This window comes from Bubalus kerabau, chromosome 20 (assembly GCF_029407905.1).
Source record: "Bubalus kerabau isolate K-KA32 ecotype Philippines breed swamp buffalo chromosome 20, PCC_UOA_SB_1v2, whole genome shotgun sequence".
Classification (NCBI taxonomy): domain Eukaryota; kingdom Metazoa; phylum Chordata; class Mammalia; order Artiodactyla; family Bovidae; genus Bubalus; species Bubalus kerabau.
Window position 1 is genome coordinate 11032437 of NC_073643.1, and position 20666 is coordinate 11053102.

At 38.8% G+C, this 20666-nt stretch overlaps 1 long non-coding RNA gene and 1 other non-coding gene across 3 annotated transcripts in view; one reads left to right on the top strand and one right to left on the bottom strand.

Moving 5' to 3' along the window:
• The window catches only part of LOC129634750 (uncharacterized), a 307884-nt gene that overhangs the window by 172379 nt on the left and 114839 nt on the right, over positions 1 to 20666 (top strand). The gene's annotated exons all lie outside the window — the stretch shown is intronic.
• LOC129635667 (U6 spliceosomal RNA) lies at positions 12551 to 12653 on the bottom strand. The gene has a single exon (XR_008706421.1). It is a non-coding gene; the product is annotated as a U6 spliceosomal RNA (small nuclear RNA).

Genomic DNA, 20666 nt, shown 5'->3' on the forward strand with positions numbered 1-20666 from the left:
TTTTATTGGTACCATTTTTCTAGATCCCATATATATGCATTAATGTATGATATTTGTTTTTCTCTTTCTGACTTACTTCACTCTGTATAAATCACACTAGAACTGGCTCAACTGTGTTCCTTTTTATGGCTGAGTAATATTCCATCGTGTGTATGTACCACAACTTCTTTATCCATTCATCTGCTGATGTGTATCTGGGTTGTTTCCATGTCCTAGCTGTTGTAAATATTGCTGCAGTGAACGCTGGGGTACACGTGTCTTTTAGCTATGGTTTTCTCAGGGCATATGCCCAGTAGTGGGGTTACTGGGTCATATGGAAATTTTATTTCTACTTTTTAAAGAAATCTCTATACTGTTCTCCATAGTGGCAGTATCGAATTATATTCCAACCAATACTGCAAGAGGGTTCCCTTTTCTCCATATCCCCTCCAGCATTTATTGTCTGTAGATTTTTTGATGATGGCCATTCTAACTGATGTGAGGTGATATCTCATTATAGTTTTCATTTTCATTTCTCTAATAATGAGTGATGTTGAGCATCATTTCATGCATTTGTTGGCCATCTGTATGTCTCTTTTGGAGAAATGTCTGTTTAGCTGTTTAAGTCCTCTGCCTATTGTTTAATGGGTTGTTTGTTTCTCTGGTGTTGAGCTGCATGAACTACTTGTATATTTTGGAGATTAATCCTTTGTCAGTTGCTTCATTTGCAATTATTTTCTCCCATTTTAAGTTTTGTCCTTTCATCTTGTTTGTAGTTTCTTTTGCTGTACAAAAGCTTTTAAGTTTCATTTGTTTATTTTTATTTCCATTACTATAGGAGGTGGGTCTAAGGGGATATTACTGTGACTTATGTCAAAGAATGTTCTGCCTATGTTTTCCTCTAAGAGTTTTATAGTTTCTGGCCTTTCATTTGGGTCTTTAATATATTTTACATTTATTTTTATGTATACTGTTAACAAGTGTTCTAATTTCATTCTTTTACATGTAGATATCTGGTTTTCCCAGCACCACTTATCAAACAGACTGTCTTTTCTCCATTGTATAGTTTTGCCTCCTTTGTCAAAGATAAGGCATCCATATGTGCATGTCTTTATCTCTAGGCTTTCTACCGTGTTCCATTGATCTATATTTCTGTTTTTGTGCCAGTACCATACTGTCTTGATGGCAACTGTAGCTTTGTAGTATAGTCTGAAGTCAGGAAGTTGGATTACTCCAGCTCTGTTCTTCTTTCTCAAGATAGCTTTGGCTATAGGGGGTCTTTTGTGTTTCCTTACAAATTGTGAACTATTTGTTCTAGTTCTATGGAAAATGTCATTGGTGATTTGATAGGGATTGCATTGAATCTGTAGATTGATTTGGGTACTATAATCATTTTCACAATATTGATTCTTCCAATCCAAGAATATGATAGATCTCTCCATCTGTTTGTGTGGGTCAAGACAATTTTAAAGATTCTATGAAGTCTGGCAGTACAGTGTGATCAGGGTCTATAATGTCTATAACCTTTCTCAAGAGTAGAACTAAGTAAGGCTGAACCAAAATGATCCATGGACCATTGCACGGTCCTGTCCAGTTTGTCTTCTCATCACCATAAGAGCACATATCCCAAGCACCTGGGACATCATCAGTATATATGAGAAAATGAGCCTTCCTTTGTGATATTTTTTATATAATTTTATTTATTTTGCCACATGATGTGACATGTGGGATCTTAGTTCCCCAACAGTGGATCAAACCTGGACACCCTGCATTGGAAGCCCAGAGTCTTAACTACTGGACCCCCAGGGAAGTCCCATGGTATTTACTTTTAATGTGTAGATGTTTGCCTTTGAGAGCCTCATATTCTTTTTCTTGAGAGATTTTTCCCTATTATATAATCATGTACCTACTTAAGATCAGGGAAAATTATCCAGGTGAAACTAGACATTACCAACATTTTGACATTATCCATGTCACTTCTTCCTCTTCTATATATACTAAATAACTGAGAAAAAAAATAAAGGAAAAATACCATATAATGTCTGCATAACTGAAAGGCAGTAGAAAGTGAGTTATGTTAATATCTAGGGAATAGGCAATCCAGACTGAAGAAATAAAGAACTCATGAATCTTAAGATAACCAAGTATAAGGAATGTTTGACAAATAGTGTTGAAACTTACATGGAAAGAGAATAGAGCAGAGGCAGTGAGGAAGTGAAGGCCATACCATCTAGGAAAATGAGGTCTTTGTGAGGATTTTGGTGACTGCTCTGAGTGACCTGAGAACCCACTGAAACTTTTTTTTTTAATTGACATGAAGCTCTCATACTTAAAATTATTCATTTTAAAGTGAACATATTCAGTGGCATTGAGTGTATTACAATTTTGTGCAACCATTACTTCTATCTAATTCTGGACATTTTCATCAATACAAACTAAAACCCTCTGCACATTATTAATAGTTAATAATATTATTATTAACATCAATGACAGTGCCTGGTAACCACCAATCTGCATTCTGCTTTGTGGATTTCCTTATTCTGGGTATTTCGTAGAAATGGAATCCTAGAATATGTAGCCTTTGGTAACCATCTTCTTTCACTTAGTGTTTTCAGGATCCATCCATGTTTTACCATGAATCAGCCCTTCATTTCTTTTTGTGTCTAAAATTATTCCATTGCATGGATATGCCACAATTTATTTATCCATTCATCTTGGGATTTAAAAGGTTGTTCTCACTGCTATGCAGAGAATAGATTGCAAATGGTTGGAGACAGAGCAAGGAAAAAATTTAAGAGTTAATTGCTGTCATCTGACTAAGAGATAATGCTGCTATAAAGCAGAATATAATACACAGAGAACAAAGAGAAAAGTTCCAATTGAAGATATTAAGAGCAGACAAGATTCTGTAATGGTTTGGATATGTGGGAAAGAAATGTAGGGATGACTGAGATTTCTGGCTCAAGGAATTAGATGATTGAAATGACCAATTATTTATAAAGGGGAAATTGTGAAGTAGTAGGTTGAAGTGGTAAAGCCAAGGGTTCAGTTTTGTACATGTTAAATTACTAACATCTTTTTAACTTATTTATCAGATGTCTATTACCATGTAACAAACCATGACAAAACTTAACTTATTTGGTTATGGATCTCTGTATCAGAAATTCATGCAGAGCTCAGCTGAGTGGTTCTGCTGGCCTCAGCTGGCATTACTCATGTGGTTTCAGTAGTCTGGAGGCTTTGGAGGCTTCACTGGAATCTGGTTGATCTAGGCTGGGAAACCTCAACTAGGATGTATCATTCTTTTCCAAGTGGTTTTATCTTCCAATAAACTTAGAATACGCTTTTTTATGTGGAAAATTCAGGGCAGTAAGAGGGGAGTGGAAGCTTCATTATCTTTTGTATTCTCAGTTTGCAACTTTGGCCATGTCCCTTCTACTACGTGCAATTAGTTAAATAAAATCACGAATTCAACCCAGATCACATAGAGTAAAGAAATTCAGCCCCTTGATGGGATCATCTGTGTCACACTGTGAAGGTATGAAAAGTAGGGAAGAAATGGTGGTTTTAAATAAAATAATTTGCCACACCATCAAAGTGGAAATATTGAGAACATGTTGACTTATATGCACCTAAAGTTCAGGAGGGGAAGCCTGGGCAGGAGAGTGGATGTACACTGATGGCAAAGGGAATGAATTAGGTAACGAGCGAGGTAGATGAGACCAGAAGAACGTTGTATTCAAGAACTGATAATGAAATACACCAAAAATGATCATGCGTTTGTTGCTTATGTCATAGATATTGGCTTTTCTGACAGTTAAGTATCTTTGAAGTTGTCTGCCCAGTTTGTAATGGTGAGTATTTTGTCTCCAGCCCTAGGCTAAGAGAAGGGCAGTAGTTTATGTGAATGCCAAAATTCTTCCTGTATTAAGCTCATTAAAAGATCTGAATCTCCATTAATATCCAGAAAAACTAGGGCAGCAGTGGTCTGCAATGCTAATGGGAGCTATGAATTTGAATTTTCATTGAAGTAATAAGGCCATGTGTTTTAAACACAGGTAAAACTCAGTGGTGAGGGCAATTGAAAGACATTCATTTTATAACCATGTTGAAACACATACTTTTTATTAACTACCTTGCTGTACATAAAATTGTTCTAGGTCCTCACAATTATGCAAAATTGAATGAAGTACTTGATCATGTTTTTCAAATGGATCACCACTTAAATAAAACAACAAAGATGAGATGATACATTTTAAAAAATCTTAATGATAATGGAAGAGTGATCATGTTCACACAAAATACATGTATGTATGTAAAACATGGAAAGATATATTTAGCAACAGAGTATAGTAGAGAAGACACAGAGGGGCCAGAGCCAAATCCTTACCAATTAGTGGCATCTATATGTAAACCTCTTAGTCCAATAATAACTTCAGTTACCACTTATAGTTCTTGCAGTGTGCAGGCCAGCATTCTGGGTTTCCCTGGTGGCTCAGTGGTAAAGAATCTGCCTGGCAATGCAGGAGATGTGGGTTCAATCCCTGGGTCGGGAAGATCCCCTGGAGAGGGAAATGGCAACCCACTCCAGTATTCTTGCCTGGAAAATTCCATGAATGGAGGAGCCTGGTGGGCTACAGGCCATGGGATCGCAAAGCAACACAACCATGAGGCTAAACAACAACAACAAGCGTACTAAGTACATACATAGCAAGTCCCTGAGTTATCATAGCAACCAACAAGGCAGGAGACATTTTTGTGTCTGTACCACATCCAGCTTCCCCAACTTGTTTTCTCTGTGTTCTACAGCACCTCCCCTCAAGTGCATGCCACAGTGGCTCTCTGCTCTCCTACCTCTCAGATGATCCTGAAAGCCTTAGCCACTCAACCAGGATGCAGACACCACTTGGGGGTGACCCCTCAGCTTCCCTCACTTTAGAGGGATAATTTTGGAGAAGTATTCCATGTGGTTCCTTGGACAATCCTGAGGGTGAAGGAGCTTCCATTGTTCACAGAAACTAGCTCAGAAACACCCCTTTCCTGTCTCCCTCACTCTCTTTTCTGCAATCGCCTTCCTAGTAAACTCTCTGCACCTGAATCTACACCCAGGGTACTGTCTGTGGCCAGTGGAAAGTAAGACAGGAACAAAGTGTCCCTCTGATAGAAAAATGAGGTTATAAAAATGTAAGAGCTTGAACAAAATCATCTACAAAAATGATGAGAATCTAGGTTCTCTCTGATCTTTAGGGTTCAGGAGAACCAAATCTTCTAAAATCAAGATATTCATTAATTGTTATAGATAAATAAAATACAGATGTAACTATGAAATTCTATGATTCTAAATTACAATACTTATTCACCAAAGCAGGAAAGAAATGTTTCCTGGATAAGAATGTAAGACCAAGAACACTGAATATTTGGGGCCCAGAAAAGTCTTCTTATTTCTTTGCTATTCTCAAAATAAATTACTAACGAAATAGCCTTCTTTTTAAAATTTATTTATTTGTTTATATTTATCTTGGCCTGCACTGGGTCTTCACTGCTGCATGTCAGCTGCCTTTAGTTGGAGCGAGCAGGGGCTACTCTCTAGGTGTGGCACACAGGCTTCTCATTGCGGCGGCTTCTCTTGCTGCAGAGCATGGGCTCCAGGGTGCACAGGCTTCAGTAGTTGCGACACTTGGTCTCAGTAGTTGTGGCTCACGCTCTTTAGAGCACAGGCCCAGTAGCTGGGGTGCTTGGGCTTAGTTGCTCCATGGCATGTGGGATCTTCCGGGACCAGAGATTAATCCCATGCTCCCTGCATTGTAAGGCAAATTCTTAACCACTGGACCACCACAGGAGTCTGAGCCTCATATTTTTATCCCTGAATGTTTATTTCAATATATAATGCAGTGAAAGACCCTGAGTTATAGGATTTTTAAAAGTATTCTTTGTGTTTGCGGACTCTTGGTTCCTTCCAGATTTATGGGGATTTGATGAGAGTTATAACCTATATTTGCATGGAATTTTGTTGTTTGAGTGCTTGCACATATGTTGTCTCATTTAACTGTTAGCGCAACCTTATGATGTACATAGAATCATTTTACAGATGAGGAAACTTAATTGCAGTTGTTGTATTTTGCTTACGCTAATATACTTTGCATATGCAGAACCAGATAATGAGACCACATATCTTTGTAATCTGTGGCAAGGCTTTGTCTACTGCAGCATAGTGATTTATGAAGTTTTTGACTACAGCAGCCAATGTTGAGGAAAGCAGTAAAGAGTCTACTTTCTGGGTGAGTCAAATGGAAAGGAGATGGTTTTAGTGAGTCTGTAAACAGCCAGTTCCTATGAAAGTGGTGCTAATCATGCTGTATCAAATATAACAGAAGTTACCTTTAACCATAAAGGAGAGTCAAGTCATTAATTGCTATGTGGCTGTTGTTGTTGTTCAGTTGCTAAGTTGTGGCCGATTCTTTGCAACCCCATGGACTACAGCAGGTGAAGTTTCCCTGTCCTTCACTATCTCCCAGAGTTTGCTCAAATTCATGTCCACTGTCAGTGTGCTTCCAACCATCTCATCCTCTGCCACCCTCTTCTTTTGCCTTCAATCTTTCCCAGAAATCAGGATCTTTTCCAGTGGCCAAAGTATTGGAGCTTCAGCTTCAGCATCAGTCCTTCCAATGAATGTTCAGGGTTGATTTTCTTTAGGTTTGACTGGCTTGATCTCCTTGTCATCCAAGGGACCTTCAAGAGTCTTCTCCAGCACAACAATTCAAAAGCATCAATTTGGGTTCAAGTCATTAATTATTGCTGCTGCTAAGTCATTCAGTCATGTCCAACTCTGTGCTACCCCATAGATGGCAGCCCACCAGGCTCCCCCATCCCTGGGATTCTCCAGGCAAGAACACTGGAGTGGGTTGCCATTTCCTTCTCCAATGCATGAAAGTGAAAAGTGAAAGTGAAGTCGCTCAGTCGTGTCTGACTCTTAGCAACCCCATGGACTGCAGCCTACCAGGCTCCTCCATCCATGGAATTTTCCAGGTGAGAGTACTGGAGTGGGGTGCCATTGCCTTCTCCTTAATTACTATGTGGTTACTTTTTACTAATTTCAAGCTGCTGGCTCACAATATACTTGAAAAGGAGAAGACAAGAATCTGTATGTGAGTAGTTAGCATTTGCCCTTTCTAAAAAGCCAGGGAAAGCAATTTTTAATTAGTCATTTCAATCTGAGCAGTTTCAGGTAAGATTTTCTATGTTCTTTGTCTTTTCACCCTACCTGCGAAGTGATAAAAACCTTTAATTCTGGATAACATTTTCGTATGGTCTTAATAAGTCAGCAATTTCTAGCACTCCCAAGCTCTGTTCTGACCTGTCTCCTTCCTTTCTACAATCTGTCAATACTTTTTTTTTTTTAAATTGTGGTAAAAAAAAAATTATATAACCTATCATTTACCTTTTTAACCATTTCTAAGTTTACAGTTCAGGAGTGTTAAGTATATTCACATTGTTGTGCAACTATCCCTACCATTCATCTCCATAACTCTTTTTTATACTGTTAAATGGACACTATATCTATTAAACCATAACTCCCCATTCTCCCTTCCCACCAGCCCCTGACAACCATTATTCTGCTTTCTGTGTTTTTGAATTGGACTACCCTAAGAACCTTGTATAAGTGGAATTATACAGCATTTGTCTTTTTATGACTGACTTGTTTAGCATCATGTCCTCAAGATTCATCTATATTATAACATACATCAGAATTTCATTCCTTTTTAAGAATGATAGATATACCATTATATGTATATATAGTCTTTGTCTATCCATTTATCCATTGTTAGACACTTGGGTTGCTCTTTGCTATTGTGATCAGTGATACTCTGGACATGGATGTGAAAATATCTCTTTGAGATCCTGATATCAATTCTTTTGGATATAGAAGTTAAATTGATGGTTTATAGGTGGTTCTATTTTAATTTTTGAGAAACCTCCATACTGTTTTCCACAGCAGTTATGCAGTTTTGTACTCCCACCAACAATACAATTATACCAAAGAAATCCTCCCACTGTTGTGAAAGTTCTAGGGCCCACAACAGATTTCCCAACCAGGGGATCCAGCAAAGGGCCTGAGAACTCCCAAGGAAATTGACTTTGAAGACCAGTGGGATTTGATTACAGAGCTTCCACAGGACTGGGGAAATAGACTCTTGGAGAGCACAAACAAAACCTTGTATGCAGCAGAACCCAGGAGAAAGGAAAAGTGACCCCACAAGAGACTGAGCCAGACTTGCCTGTGAGTGCCCAGGAGGCTCCAGCGGAGGCCTGGGCCTCCAGTGGCCTTCTGGAGACAATAGTCCTGGCATAAGTCCTTTTAAAGAAGATTGCCATTTCCACCATTACCCATACCATAGTTGGGCCTCAGTCCAAACTACAGGGACAGTACACAGCCCCACCCATCAAAACAATATTGAATTAAAGATTTACTGAGCATGGCCCCACCCATCAGAGTAAGACCCAGATTCCCCGACAGCCCGTCCCTCCCATCAGGAGGCTCCCACAACCTCTTCTCCTTATCCATCAGAGGGCAGACAGAATGGAAACCACAATTACAGAAAACAAACCAAACTGATCACTTAGATCACAGCCTCGTCAAACTCAATGAAACTATGAACCATGCAGTGTAGAGCCAAACAAGATGGAAGGGTTATGGTGAAGAGTTCTGACAAAACATGGTCCACTGGAGAAGGGAATGGCAAATCACTTCACTATGCTTGCTTTGAGAATGCCATCAGTTCAGTTCAGTCACTGAGTCGTGTCCTTTGTGACCCCATGGTTGGTAGCACGCCAGGCTTCCCTGTCCATCACCAACTCTCAAAGCCTACTCAAACTCATGTCCATTGCATTGGTGATGCCATCCAACCATCTCATCTTCTGCTGTCCCCTTCGCCTCCCACCTTCAATCATTCCCAGCATCAGGGTCTTTTCCAGTAAGTTGATTCTTTGCATCAGGTGGCCAAAGTATTGGAGTTTCAGCTTCAGCATCAGTCCTTCCAATGAACACTCAGGACTGATTTCATTTAGGATTCACTGGTTGGATCTCCTTGCAGTCCAAGGGACTCTCAAGAGTCTTCTCCAACGCCACAGTTCAAAAGCATCAATTCTTTAGCACTCAGCTTTCTTTATAGTCCAGCTCTCACATACATACATGACTACTGGAAAAACCATAGCTTTGACTAGACAGACCTCTGTTGGCAAAGTAATGTCTATGCTTTTTAATATGCTGTCTAAGTTGGTCATAACTTTTCTTCCAAGGAGCAAGCATCTTTTAATTTCATGGCTGCAATCACCATCAGCAGTGATTTTGGAACCCCTAAAAATAAAGTCTCTCACTCTTTCCACTGAGAATGCCATGGAGAATGCCATGAACAGTATGAAAGGCAAAAAGATATGACACTGAAAGATGAACTCCCCAGGTTGGTAGATGCCCAGTATGCTACTGGAGAAGAGTGGAGAAATAGCTTCAGAAAGAATGAAGAGGCTGAGCCAAAGCAAAAACAATGCCCAGCTGGGATTATGACTGGTGATGGAAGTGAAGTCTGATGCCCTAAGAACAATACTGCTTAGCAACCTGGAATGTTAGGTCCATGAATCAAGGTAAATTGGAAGTGGTCAAACAGAGATGGCAAGAGTGAACACTGACTTTTGAGGAATCAGTGAACTAAAATGGACAGGAAAGGTTGAATTTTATACAGATGATCACTATATATACTACTGTGGGCAAGAATCCCTTAGGAGAAATGGAGTAGCCCTCATAGTCAACAGAAGAGTCATAAATGCAGTACTTGAGTGCAATCTCAAAAATGACAGAATGATCTCTGTTCATTTCCAAGGCAAACCATCAATAGCCCAGTAATCCAAGTCTATGCCTTGACCAGTAATGCTGAAGAAGCTGAAGTTCAATGGTTCTATGAAGACCTTTTGAACTAACACAAAAAAGAGATGTCCTTTCCATCATAAGGGACTGGAATGCAAAAGTAGGAAGTCAAGAGATACCTGAAGTAACAGGCAAGTTTGACCTTGGAATACAAAATGAAGCAGGGAAAAGGCTAACAGAGTTTTGCCAAGAGAACACACGTCATAGCAGACATCCTCTTCCGGCAACACAAGACACATGGACATCAACAGATGGTCAATACAGAAATAAGATTGGTTATATTCTTTGCATCTGAAGATGGAGAAGCTCTATACAGTCATCAAAAACAAGACTGGGAGGTGAGTATGGCTCAGATCATGAACTCCTTATCGCAAAATTCAGACTAAAATTGAAGAAAGTATGACCTAAATCAAACCCCTTGTGAATATACCATTAAAGTGACAAATAGATTCAAGGGATTATCTGATAGGTAGAGTACCTGAAGAACTATGGATGGAGGTTCATAACATTGTACAGGAGGTGGTGATTAAAACCATCCCCAGGAAGAATTGCAAAAAGGCAAAATGGTTGTCTGAGGAGGCCTTACAAATAGCTGAGAAAAGAAGAGAAGTGAAAGGCAAATTAGAAAAGGAAAGATATATCCATCTGAATGCAGAGTTCCAAAGAATAGCAAGGAGAGAAAAGCAAGTCTTCCTAAGTCATCAATGCAAAGAAATAGAGGAAAGCAACAGAATGGGAAAGACTAGACATCTCTTCAAGAAAATTAGAGATACCAATTAGAGATGCCCATTATGCAAAGATGGGCACAATACAGGACAGAAATGGTTATGGACCTAACAGAAGCAGAAGATATTAAGAAGAGGTGGCAAGAATACACAGAAGAATTGTACAAAAAAGATCTTCATATCCCAGATAACCACAATGATGTGATCACTCACCTAAAGCCAAACATCCTGGATTGCAAAGTCAAGTGGGCCTTAGGAAGCATCACTACAAACAAAGCTAGTGGAGGTGATGGAATTTCAGTTGAACTATTTCAAATCCTAAAAGGTGAAGCTGTTAAAGTGCTGCACTCAATATGCCAGCAAATTTGGAAAACTCAGCAGTGGCCACAGGACTGGAAAAGGTCAGTTTTCATTCCAATCCCAAAGAAAGGCAATGGCAAAGAATGCTCAAACTACTGCACAATTGCACTTATCTCACATGCTAGCAAAGCAATGCTCAAAATTCTCCAAGCCAGGCTTCAATAATACATGAACCATAAACTTGCAGATATTCAAGCTGGATTTAGAAAAGGCAGAAGAACCAGAGATCAAATTACCAACATCCGTTGCATCATAGAAAAAGCAAGAGAGTTCCAGAAAAACATCTATTTCTGCTTCATTGACTATGCCAAAGCCTTTGACTATGTGGATCACCACAAACTGTGGAAAATTCTTAAAGAGATGGGAATTCCAGACCACCTTACCTGCCTCCTGAGAAATATATATGCAGGTCAAGAAGCAACAGTTTGAACCGGACATGAAACAATGGACTGGTTCCAAATTGGGAAAGGAGTACATCAAGGCTGTATATTGTCACCGTCTTATTTAACTTATATGCAGAGTACATCATGTGAAATGCCAGGTGGGATCAAGTACAAGCTGGAATCAAGATATGGAGATGACACCACCTTTATGGCAGATAGTGAAGAGAAACTAAAGAGCCTCTTGATGAAAGTGAAAGAGGTGAGAGAAAAAGCTGGCTTAAAACTCAACATTCAGAAAACTAAGATCATGGCACTTGGTCCCATCACTTCATGGCAAATAGATGGAGAAAAAAATAGAAACAATGAGAGACTATTTCCTTGGGCTCCAAAATTACTGCAGATGGCAACTGCACCCATGAAATTAAAAGATGCTTGCTCCTTGGAAGAAAAGCTATGACAAAACTAGACATTGTATTAAAAAGCAGAGAAATTACCTTATTGATAAAAGTGCATCTAGTCAAAGCTATGGTTTTTCCAGTAGTGATGTACAGATGTGAGAATTGGCCCATAAAGAACGCTGAGCACTGAAGAACTGATGCTTTTGAACTGTGGTGTTGAAGAATACCCTTGAGAGTCCCTGGGAGAGCATGGAGATCAAGGCAGTCATTCCTAAAGGAAATCAGTCCTGAATATTCATTGGAAGGACTGATGCTGAAGCTGAAACTCCAATACTTTGGCCACCTGATGCAAAGAACTGACTCACTGGAAATGACTGATGCTGGGAAAGGTTGAAGGCAGGAGGAAAAGGGGATGACAGAGGATGGTTTGGTTGAATGACATCACCAACTCAATGGGCATGAATTTGAGCAAGCTCCAGGAGTTGGTGATGGACAGGTAGGCCTGACATGCTCCAGTCCATGGGGTCACAGAGAGGTGGACACGACTGAGCTACTGAACTGAAGCAATAGTACATAAGGGGTGCAGTTTTTCTGCATCCTAACCAACACTGGTTATATTCTATATTTTTTATAGTAGCTATTCTAATAGGTAGGACGTAAGGACTAATTATAGCTTTAATTTGTATTTCTCTAATGATTAGTAATGTTGAGCATTTTTTTCCTGCTCATTGGTTATTTGTACCTCACCTTTGGAAAAATGTCTATTCAAGCTCTTATCTCATTTTTAAAAATATGGTCTTCTTCATGAATTTTCAGATCTTTCTTAAACATCATCCATACTACTCTTCTCTGTATCTTTCCAATTTTAATACTTCTGCTGCCAAAGCACACACCAAGTTGTTGATTCTTATGAGAATTTTCAATGCTTTTCTAACATATTTCCTCTTCACAAACAAACCACCATCCTCCAACTATGCACCCAATCCCAACTTTTTATCCATAAAATTTTGAAGGAAATTTATATGTTCTTAAAACATTTATTGTTCATGTTCAAGTCATCAGCTCTTTTCATTTCTTTTTCCCAGGATTTTTTTGTTTCGTGTTGTATTTGTTCATGTCCCTCAGTTTGGGGAGAGGAAAATTTTAAGGTCTGACTTAACTCTCCCACCTTAAATAGCCTGATCAGGGTGGAGATGAGTAGGGAGCAATATTTTAGCCTCACATCTAAAGGAGACATAAATCTTTTCTTTTTTTTTCCATTTTAATCAGAACTTCTTAGTTTTTCAATGTTGTTGTACAAATCATTTATGTTCACACTGCAGCCAACATTAATCATTAGCATGAAAGAATACTAAGCAATCTTAATCAATATTGCTTCCTTCTGTGAAACACAGTGGAAATGAAAGAATGCAATTTATCATTGATCAGAAATCTCACAAACATTTAGCCAGAATCCTGTATTTTCTATTTTCTCAGAGTTTAGTTGACTCCACACTGGCCTTTATGGTTTTAGGACAAATCAAGTCCTTTCCATCCCAAGATCTTTGTCCACCTAGTTCAGCATTTCATTGTTTCCACTGAAGTCTTCAGTTAATGTCAGCCTTCCCTGAGGGGCCTTCTTGATACCTAACCTGACGGTGCTGCCTCCCAGCAGTCTCTTTCTGCCACTGCACCCACTGTATTTTCTTCACAACACAAATCACTTTCTGAACTTATCTTATTTATTTTTTACATGTATGCTTTTTTTAGGGGTGTCCCAGGTATCACAGTGGTAAAGAAAACACCTGCCAGCACAGCAGACGCAGGAGACGTGGGTTCAATCCCTTAGTCAGAAAGATCCTTGCAGGTGGAAATGGCAGCCCATTCCAATATTCTTGCCTGGAGGATCCCATGGATGGAGGAGCACAGTGGCTATTTTCATGGGGTCCCAAAGAGTCCAATATGACTGAGCGGCTGGCTGGGCTCACGCACATGCAGGCTTGATTATTGTCAGCCCACCGCCACCACCCATTCAAATATTTGTCCCTCAGTTGACATGCCCTGTTTCTCACCTCTACACCCTCAGTTACTGAAATGGTGCCTGATTAATAGCATATGGTGAATAAATATATAATGAATGGATACATGTTGACAGTGTCAGCCAGCAAACTTTTTTTCCTGTAAAAAGTCAAATACAGAGTCAGGCCATATGGACTCTGTTGTAACTGCTCTGACTTGGTAGTATTAATAGAAAAGCACTCATAAACAATATGCAAACAAATAATCACAATTGTGTTACAGTACTATTTTATCTATGGAAACAGAGCATGAGTTGGATTTGGCCTCTGGATCAAAGTGTGCTGACTGACTACTAGAGTAGGTCATTTGTTGTCAACTCTGGTGTCAGGGTGCACTTAGATATTGATTCAGATGCTAGTGTTTGCTAGAAGAAGTATTAGTAATCATAACGTGCCAAAGATAAAATTGGATTTACTTTTAAAATACAGACAATCATTAAGATAAACATTCAGAAGAATATTGATATTAAAGATAGCATGTTGGTGGAAAGGAAATGTGTAAATCATCCTTAGTGTCCAGCAGTGGTCCTCACACTTGCATCAGAATCACCAGTGGTTGCTGCACTGCCCTTGCAGAATCACTGAAATGATCATTCTGCAGTGGTGCCTGAGAATTTGTGTTTCTATGCAGTGCTAGGCAATGCTGATGTTGGTGGGGTGTTAAGATGTGTCTGAGGTGATGTAGGCGAGACATGAAGGCCTGCATGATGGTAGGGGCTGTGGAAACCATAAGGGCACAGATGAAATGGAATTATCCACAGGAGTAGAATAATCTTAGGGATTAAGATTAAGTAGGGATTAAGGATCAGTTGGGTGGGGACTTCCCTGGCAGTCTAGTGATTCAGATTTTGCCTCCATTGCAGGGGATGCAGGTTCAGTCCCTGGTGAGGGAGCTAGGATCCCACATGCCTCATGGTCTAAAAGCCAAAACAGAAAATTTATTGTAACAAATTCAATGAAGACTTACAGTCTACATTAAGAAACAAACAGAAACAAACAAAAAATCAATTTGGTATACAGGTAAAGAAAAAAATAGGAACCATATGACTATAACATTGTTAGATGGGAAAACAAGGTAAATGATCAATCCGTTATTTGAAATAAGTAGTAGTAGGTTTGAAGGAAATTAAATGAGTAGTGGGTTTGAAGAAAAGATCTTAAGTTTCAGTTTTAATATGCTGTTTTCGCCATACCTACATTCATTCAAGTGGAATTGTCTAGGAGACTTTTGCAAATACGAGTGAAGCTTGGGAATGAAGTTGGAGTGAAGCTTGGGAATGAAGTTGGGGACCAAGACATATACTTTTGGTAGCAGTCAGCAAATGAATGGTTACTGAACCCACAGAAAAATATAAGGTAGTCCTTAGAGGATGGGTAGAACAAGAAGAAAGAAAATCTCAGGAATTCTAAACTCTGCCAAGCTAACTATTAATACATTTTCTTCTTTAATGGAAGTACTAGTCTAGTAGTCAGATAACTGTACTTGAGTAAGCATGGCATTTCACAATATATTTCCTGATATTATAAATTATGTAAAATGAACCACTCACTTTGACAATGTATGACATTAATACCTAGTTTCAGGAAGATAGATAAAGGATACTGACCCAAGAGCAGAGCAAGGAGAAGATGACTAATGGTATACCAGCAGTCTCTTCTTTCAGCTGAATCCCACTGATAGATCTTCCAGAGTGGATAAATTTATGCTTTTTACAAAAAACTGGAAGAAATGTGTCAAATGAAAGAATATTCATGAAGAGATGAAGTGAAAGGCTGAATTGCACCTTACCAAGAGTATGTTTCAAAAAACAAGTAATTCTGTGCCTTCATTTTTGAAAAATAATGATAAAGAAGATAAAAAAGGGGGAAGAGTAAAACAAAGAACAGATGCCAGTAACATATATCAATACTAAGATGGGAAGCATAAATTCAAATGTTTATGTTATCTCATTAAATATAAATGGACCAAACCTCCCAATTAAAAGGCAGAGAACTTCAGACTACATTTTTTAAAGTAAAGACTGATCCCTATGCTGTCTATGTGGTAAGTTAAAAACAAAATATAGAAAAATATATGGCATGCACCCTGTAACAATAAGAGACATATTAGACAAAGAGGGCTTTATTTTTTTTTTAATTTTTAAACTTTACAAAATTGTATTAGTTTTGCCAAATATCAAAATGAATCTGCCACAGGTATACATGCACTGGGATGACCCAGAGGGATGGTATGGGGAGGGAGGAGGGAGGAGGGTTCAGGATGGGGAACAAAGAGGGCTTTAGAACAAGAGTTGTTATCCAAAAATAAAATGAGATATTCTATAGTGATAAAATAGCAGTTCAGAAGAAAAATATACTAATATTAAATGTTAACATACCTTAAAGAGAGCCTGAATATACACATGGCAAAAACTATCAGCCTCAGAGGGAGAAATTGAAAAATCCACATACCAGAGATCTCTGTGGGAAGATGGATTTCAGAGCACTGAAAGAAGCTAAAAACCGGATCCAACAGCTGCCTGAACCATGCTGACCAGTTGAAGAGCTGTAGCTGATGTGTTGCTTTTAGGAACCATAAGGCAACCACCAAGCTAACCTCTATTTGTTCTGCCCAGTGCCCTTACTAGCACACAACAGCAAGAAACCACCTTAAAAGGAAAAATCTAATTGTTGATTCCTAGCCCCAGCATCAGAGATGACTCTAGAGGACGGATGGATTTTGTTTTAAGCAACAATAGTTTAATAAGTGGCACAGTGCTTTCCGATCTATTATGGATCTATCTACTATGGATATCCTTGTATCTTGCCTCAGTTCTGGTAACTGAGAACTAATAATAGTGCCCTGTTACACAAGGCATTGTGATTGAAAACTCAAGTGTTTTCTTATATGAACTTCCATGAGTCCAGATTTCTAATTGGTAAGGTTGATTAGGACGCTGTTTACACTAGAAAGAGGCTCTTGCTTGCATTTGCCAGTGTGTATCTTGTCACAGCCATTGGGGTGGATTTCATATTGAGAGTCCTGATTCTGCTAGACAGTTTTCCCCAGAGATGACAGTTGACTTGGAAAACTGAAAACAGGTGATTATTCATCATCTCATTTGAGGCTGCATTTTCTGCGACCTGAATTTTGACTTGAATTCTGTTCCTCTCAGAAGCTAGTTTTGTCCAAATGTCCAAGTTCTGCTTCACTCCTGAACAGTGTAGTTCCTGAGGGAAGTTCCGTATCCAAGATAATCATATTTTCCAAGTATTGACAGAGTAGATAAATACTGCTTAAGGGGTGTTCCATTTATTTATTGCTGTTAAGGGCATGGCAACCCACTCCAGTAATCTTGCCTAGAGAATCCCATGGCTAGAGGAGCCTGGCCAGCTATGGTCCATGAGGACGCAAAGAGTCAGACATGACTGAGCCACTTAGTATGCACAGAGGTGATTCTTCTTCTGCTCTTTGTGGTATCCACCAGAATCACTCAGTGCTGTTTAACTGACAGTTGGGTTTGTCTAGAGCATCCAAGATGGCTTCCTTTATATGGCTGTTGTTTTCAAGGTTGATCTCACATGAAATTTCCTCTCTATGATGGAGTAATAGAGATTCTTCATATTATGTGCAGAAATAATGTGACATCTTACATGGTGCTCAGGTCCCCAAGAACTCATTAGAGAAACTATCTGTGGTATTAAAAGCCAGACTCAGAAATAGCATAGAATCACTTTGGCCAAAATCAGTGCAAAAGAAAGATTTTTTCCTACGCCTTGCATACGAGATGCTTTTGTAAAGTAGGCACCTTGCCACATACCTAAGCATGCAGGCAGAATTAATCAGATTAGCATTATGTTGGTGAAAAGACTAATGAGGCATTCTTGAGCAAGTCAGCATTTTCAGAAACAGAAACCAAGACTTGGAAGCATGAAGTTCTGCTGTTCTGATAACTTTATTTCAAACAATGGAAAAAGTAAGAATCATCACCCATGTGCTCAGACAATTTCTTAAACTATAGTTTAAAGTTATATATTAATTTGGAGATTGCAAAATTGAGCACAGCCATTCGTGAAACTCCACATGGGTGGACTCAGGGGAAAGACTAGTCAGTCATATGTGTAAATTTTGTGAGTTTCCCTCAACAATGCAGAGAATCTGTCATTAAAATAATATCTCATAATTAGATTATGAGTATACCATCTTTTTTACCAGACCACCTGACCTGCCTCTTGAGAAATCTGTATGCAGGTCAGGAAGCAATAGTTAGTACCGGACATGGAAAAACAGACTGGTTCCAAATAGGAAAAAGAGTACGTCAAGGCTGTATATTGTCACCCTGCTTATTTAACTTATATGCAGAGTACATCATGAGAAATGCTGAGCTGGATGAAGCACTAGCTGGTATCAAGGTTGCCAATATCAATATCAATAACCTCAGATATGCAGATGACATCACCCTGATGGCAGAAAGCAAAGAAGAACTAAAGAGCCTCTTGATGAAAGTGAAAAAGGAGAGTGACAAAGTTGGCTTAAAGCTCAACATTCAGAAAACTAAGATCATGGCATCTGGTCCCATCACATCATTGCAAATAGATGGGGAAACAATGGAAACAGTGAGACACTTTATTTTGGGTGGCTCCAAGATCACTGCAGATGGTGACTGTAGCCATGAAATTAAAAGATGTTTACTCCTTGGAAGGAAAGTTATGACCAACCTAGACAGCATATTAAAAAGCAGAGACATTACTTTGCCAACATAGGCCTGTCTAGTCAAGGCTCTGGTTTTTCTAGTAGTCATGTATGGATGTGAGAGTTGGACTAATAAAGAAAGCTGAGCACTGAAGAATTAATGCTTTTGAACTATGGTGTTGGAGAAGACTCTTGAGAGTCCCTTGGACTGCAAGGAGATCCAACCAGTCCATCCTAAAGGAGATCAGTCCTGAGTGTTCATTGGAAGGACTGATGCTGAAGCTGAAACTCCAAAACTTTGGCCACCTGATGGGAAGAGCTGACCCATTGGAAAAGACCCTGATACTGGGAAAGATTGAGGGCAGGAGGAAAAGGGACGACTGAGGATGAGATGGTTGCATGTCATCACCAACTCAATGGACATGAGTTTGGGTAGACTCTGGGACTTGGTGATGGAGAGGGAATCCTGGCATGCTGAGGCCCATGGGGTCGCAAAGAGTCAGACAAGAGTGAGAAACTGAACTGAACTGAATCTAACTGAGGCTGCAAAATCTCAAGTCTTTTACCTTCTATCCAGAGTGTATCCCTTTGCTTTGTGACACCCTTAACTTGTTCCTTGTCTCAACTCACTAAACCTTCCTGATATAGCCCCAGCTTTCTTTTAAGAAGTGTATTATTATCATTATTATTACTTTGCTTTAGTAAGAGGTGGGGAAGTAGTCTTCATTATGTAAAATGTGATATACAAATTTGTGTGGAGTGCTTCTAAAAGTAGAATGTCTGCCAAGTCCTCTAGCAACTTTACCAGCATATAATTAAGCACTCATTTAAACTATAGTTTATGTTTGTGTGAAGGGAGAGTGTAGAACTCAAAAATAGAAGTTGTTGTGGGTTTTTTTTTCCTGTATTTTTAAATTGTATGTTAGAGTCTAGTTTTGACAGCTATGACTTTTAAAGTAACAAAACTGGATTTTCAATTCTAGTAACACGGTGACTGAGATGACTGAAGAAAGCATCTTGATACAGGACACTTAAAGAGTCCTGGGTAGAATGTATGATCTATGTAAAATAAGACAACCTTCAGAGGTTAGAGATTAGGAGAAAAAGCAAATTTAGAATAGTACTGAGAACTGACTGCTGCATATTTTCTGGAGCATGTGATTATCTCTGATGGCCTAGACCTGAATATTTAAGTCTATGCTTTTGTGGTAGAGAAGACATAAAGCCTTCATTCTAATTTTATAAAGGAATATCTCAACAGAATTTCAGCTTTTTGAAATTTGTTGAAACTTGCTTTGTGGCTCAGTATATTCTTAATTTTTATAACTGTTTTATGTGTGTTTGAAATATATGTATTCTACAGTTTCAAGATAGACTGATTTATATATCAATTGCATTTATTCATGCTACTCAGATATAGAACAAGGTTTTTTTTTTTTACATTTATTTGTTGTTACTGACAGATGTATATTAAAATTATTTACTATGGTCAAATGGAGTATACAAAGAAGTACAATGAAACTTTCAAGAGTGATAGATATGTTCTCCATTGTAACTGTAATGATGATCTCAATTTTGTATATATATCTTAAAATTGATTAAATGGTATATTTTTAATATGCCAACTTTCTTTTATGTATACTATATCAATAGAGGTCTTAGAATGAGTCATTATTCTTTGCCATTTAACCAAGTACATGAGAAAAAGCATAGCAACATCTCAGTAGATACAGTAGAAACTCATTTAGTGAATTTCAACATTTGTTCATGAAAGAAGGTATTATTAATGTATTAGAATTTGATAGAACATTTCTTAATCTAGTGTAGGAAGTAGTGTACATCCACACAAACTATGGATATCATGATATTTAGTGGTGAAATATTAAAAAAAAAAACTTCCTCAGTGGAATGAGAACAAGTTAAGGTCACCTGCTCTTTCTCAGTACTTTAAAACATAGTACTTTTAAACCTGCTGCTGCTGCTGCTAAGTCGCTTCAGTCGTGTCTGACTCTGTGAGACCCCATAGACGGCAGCCCACCAGGCTTCCCCGTCCCTGGGATTCTCCAGGCAAGAACACTGGAGTGGGTTGCCATTTCCTTCTCCAATGCATGAAAGTGAAAAGTGAAAGTAAGTCGCTCAGTCGTGTCCGACTCTTAGCGACCCCATGGACTGC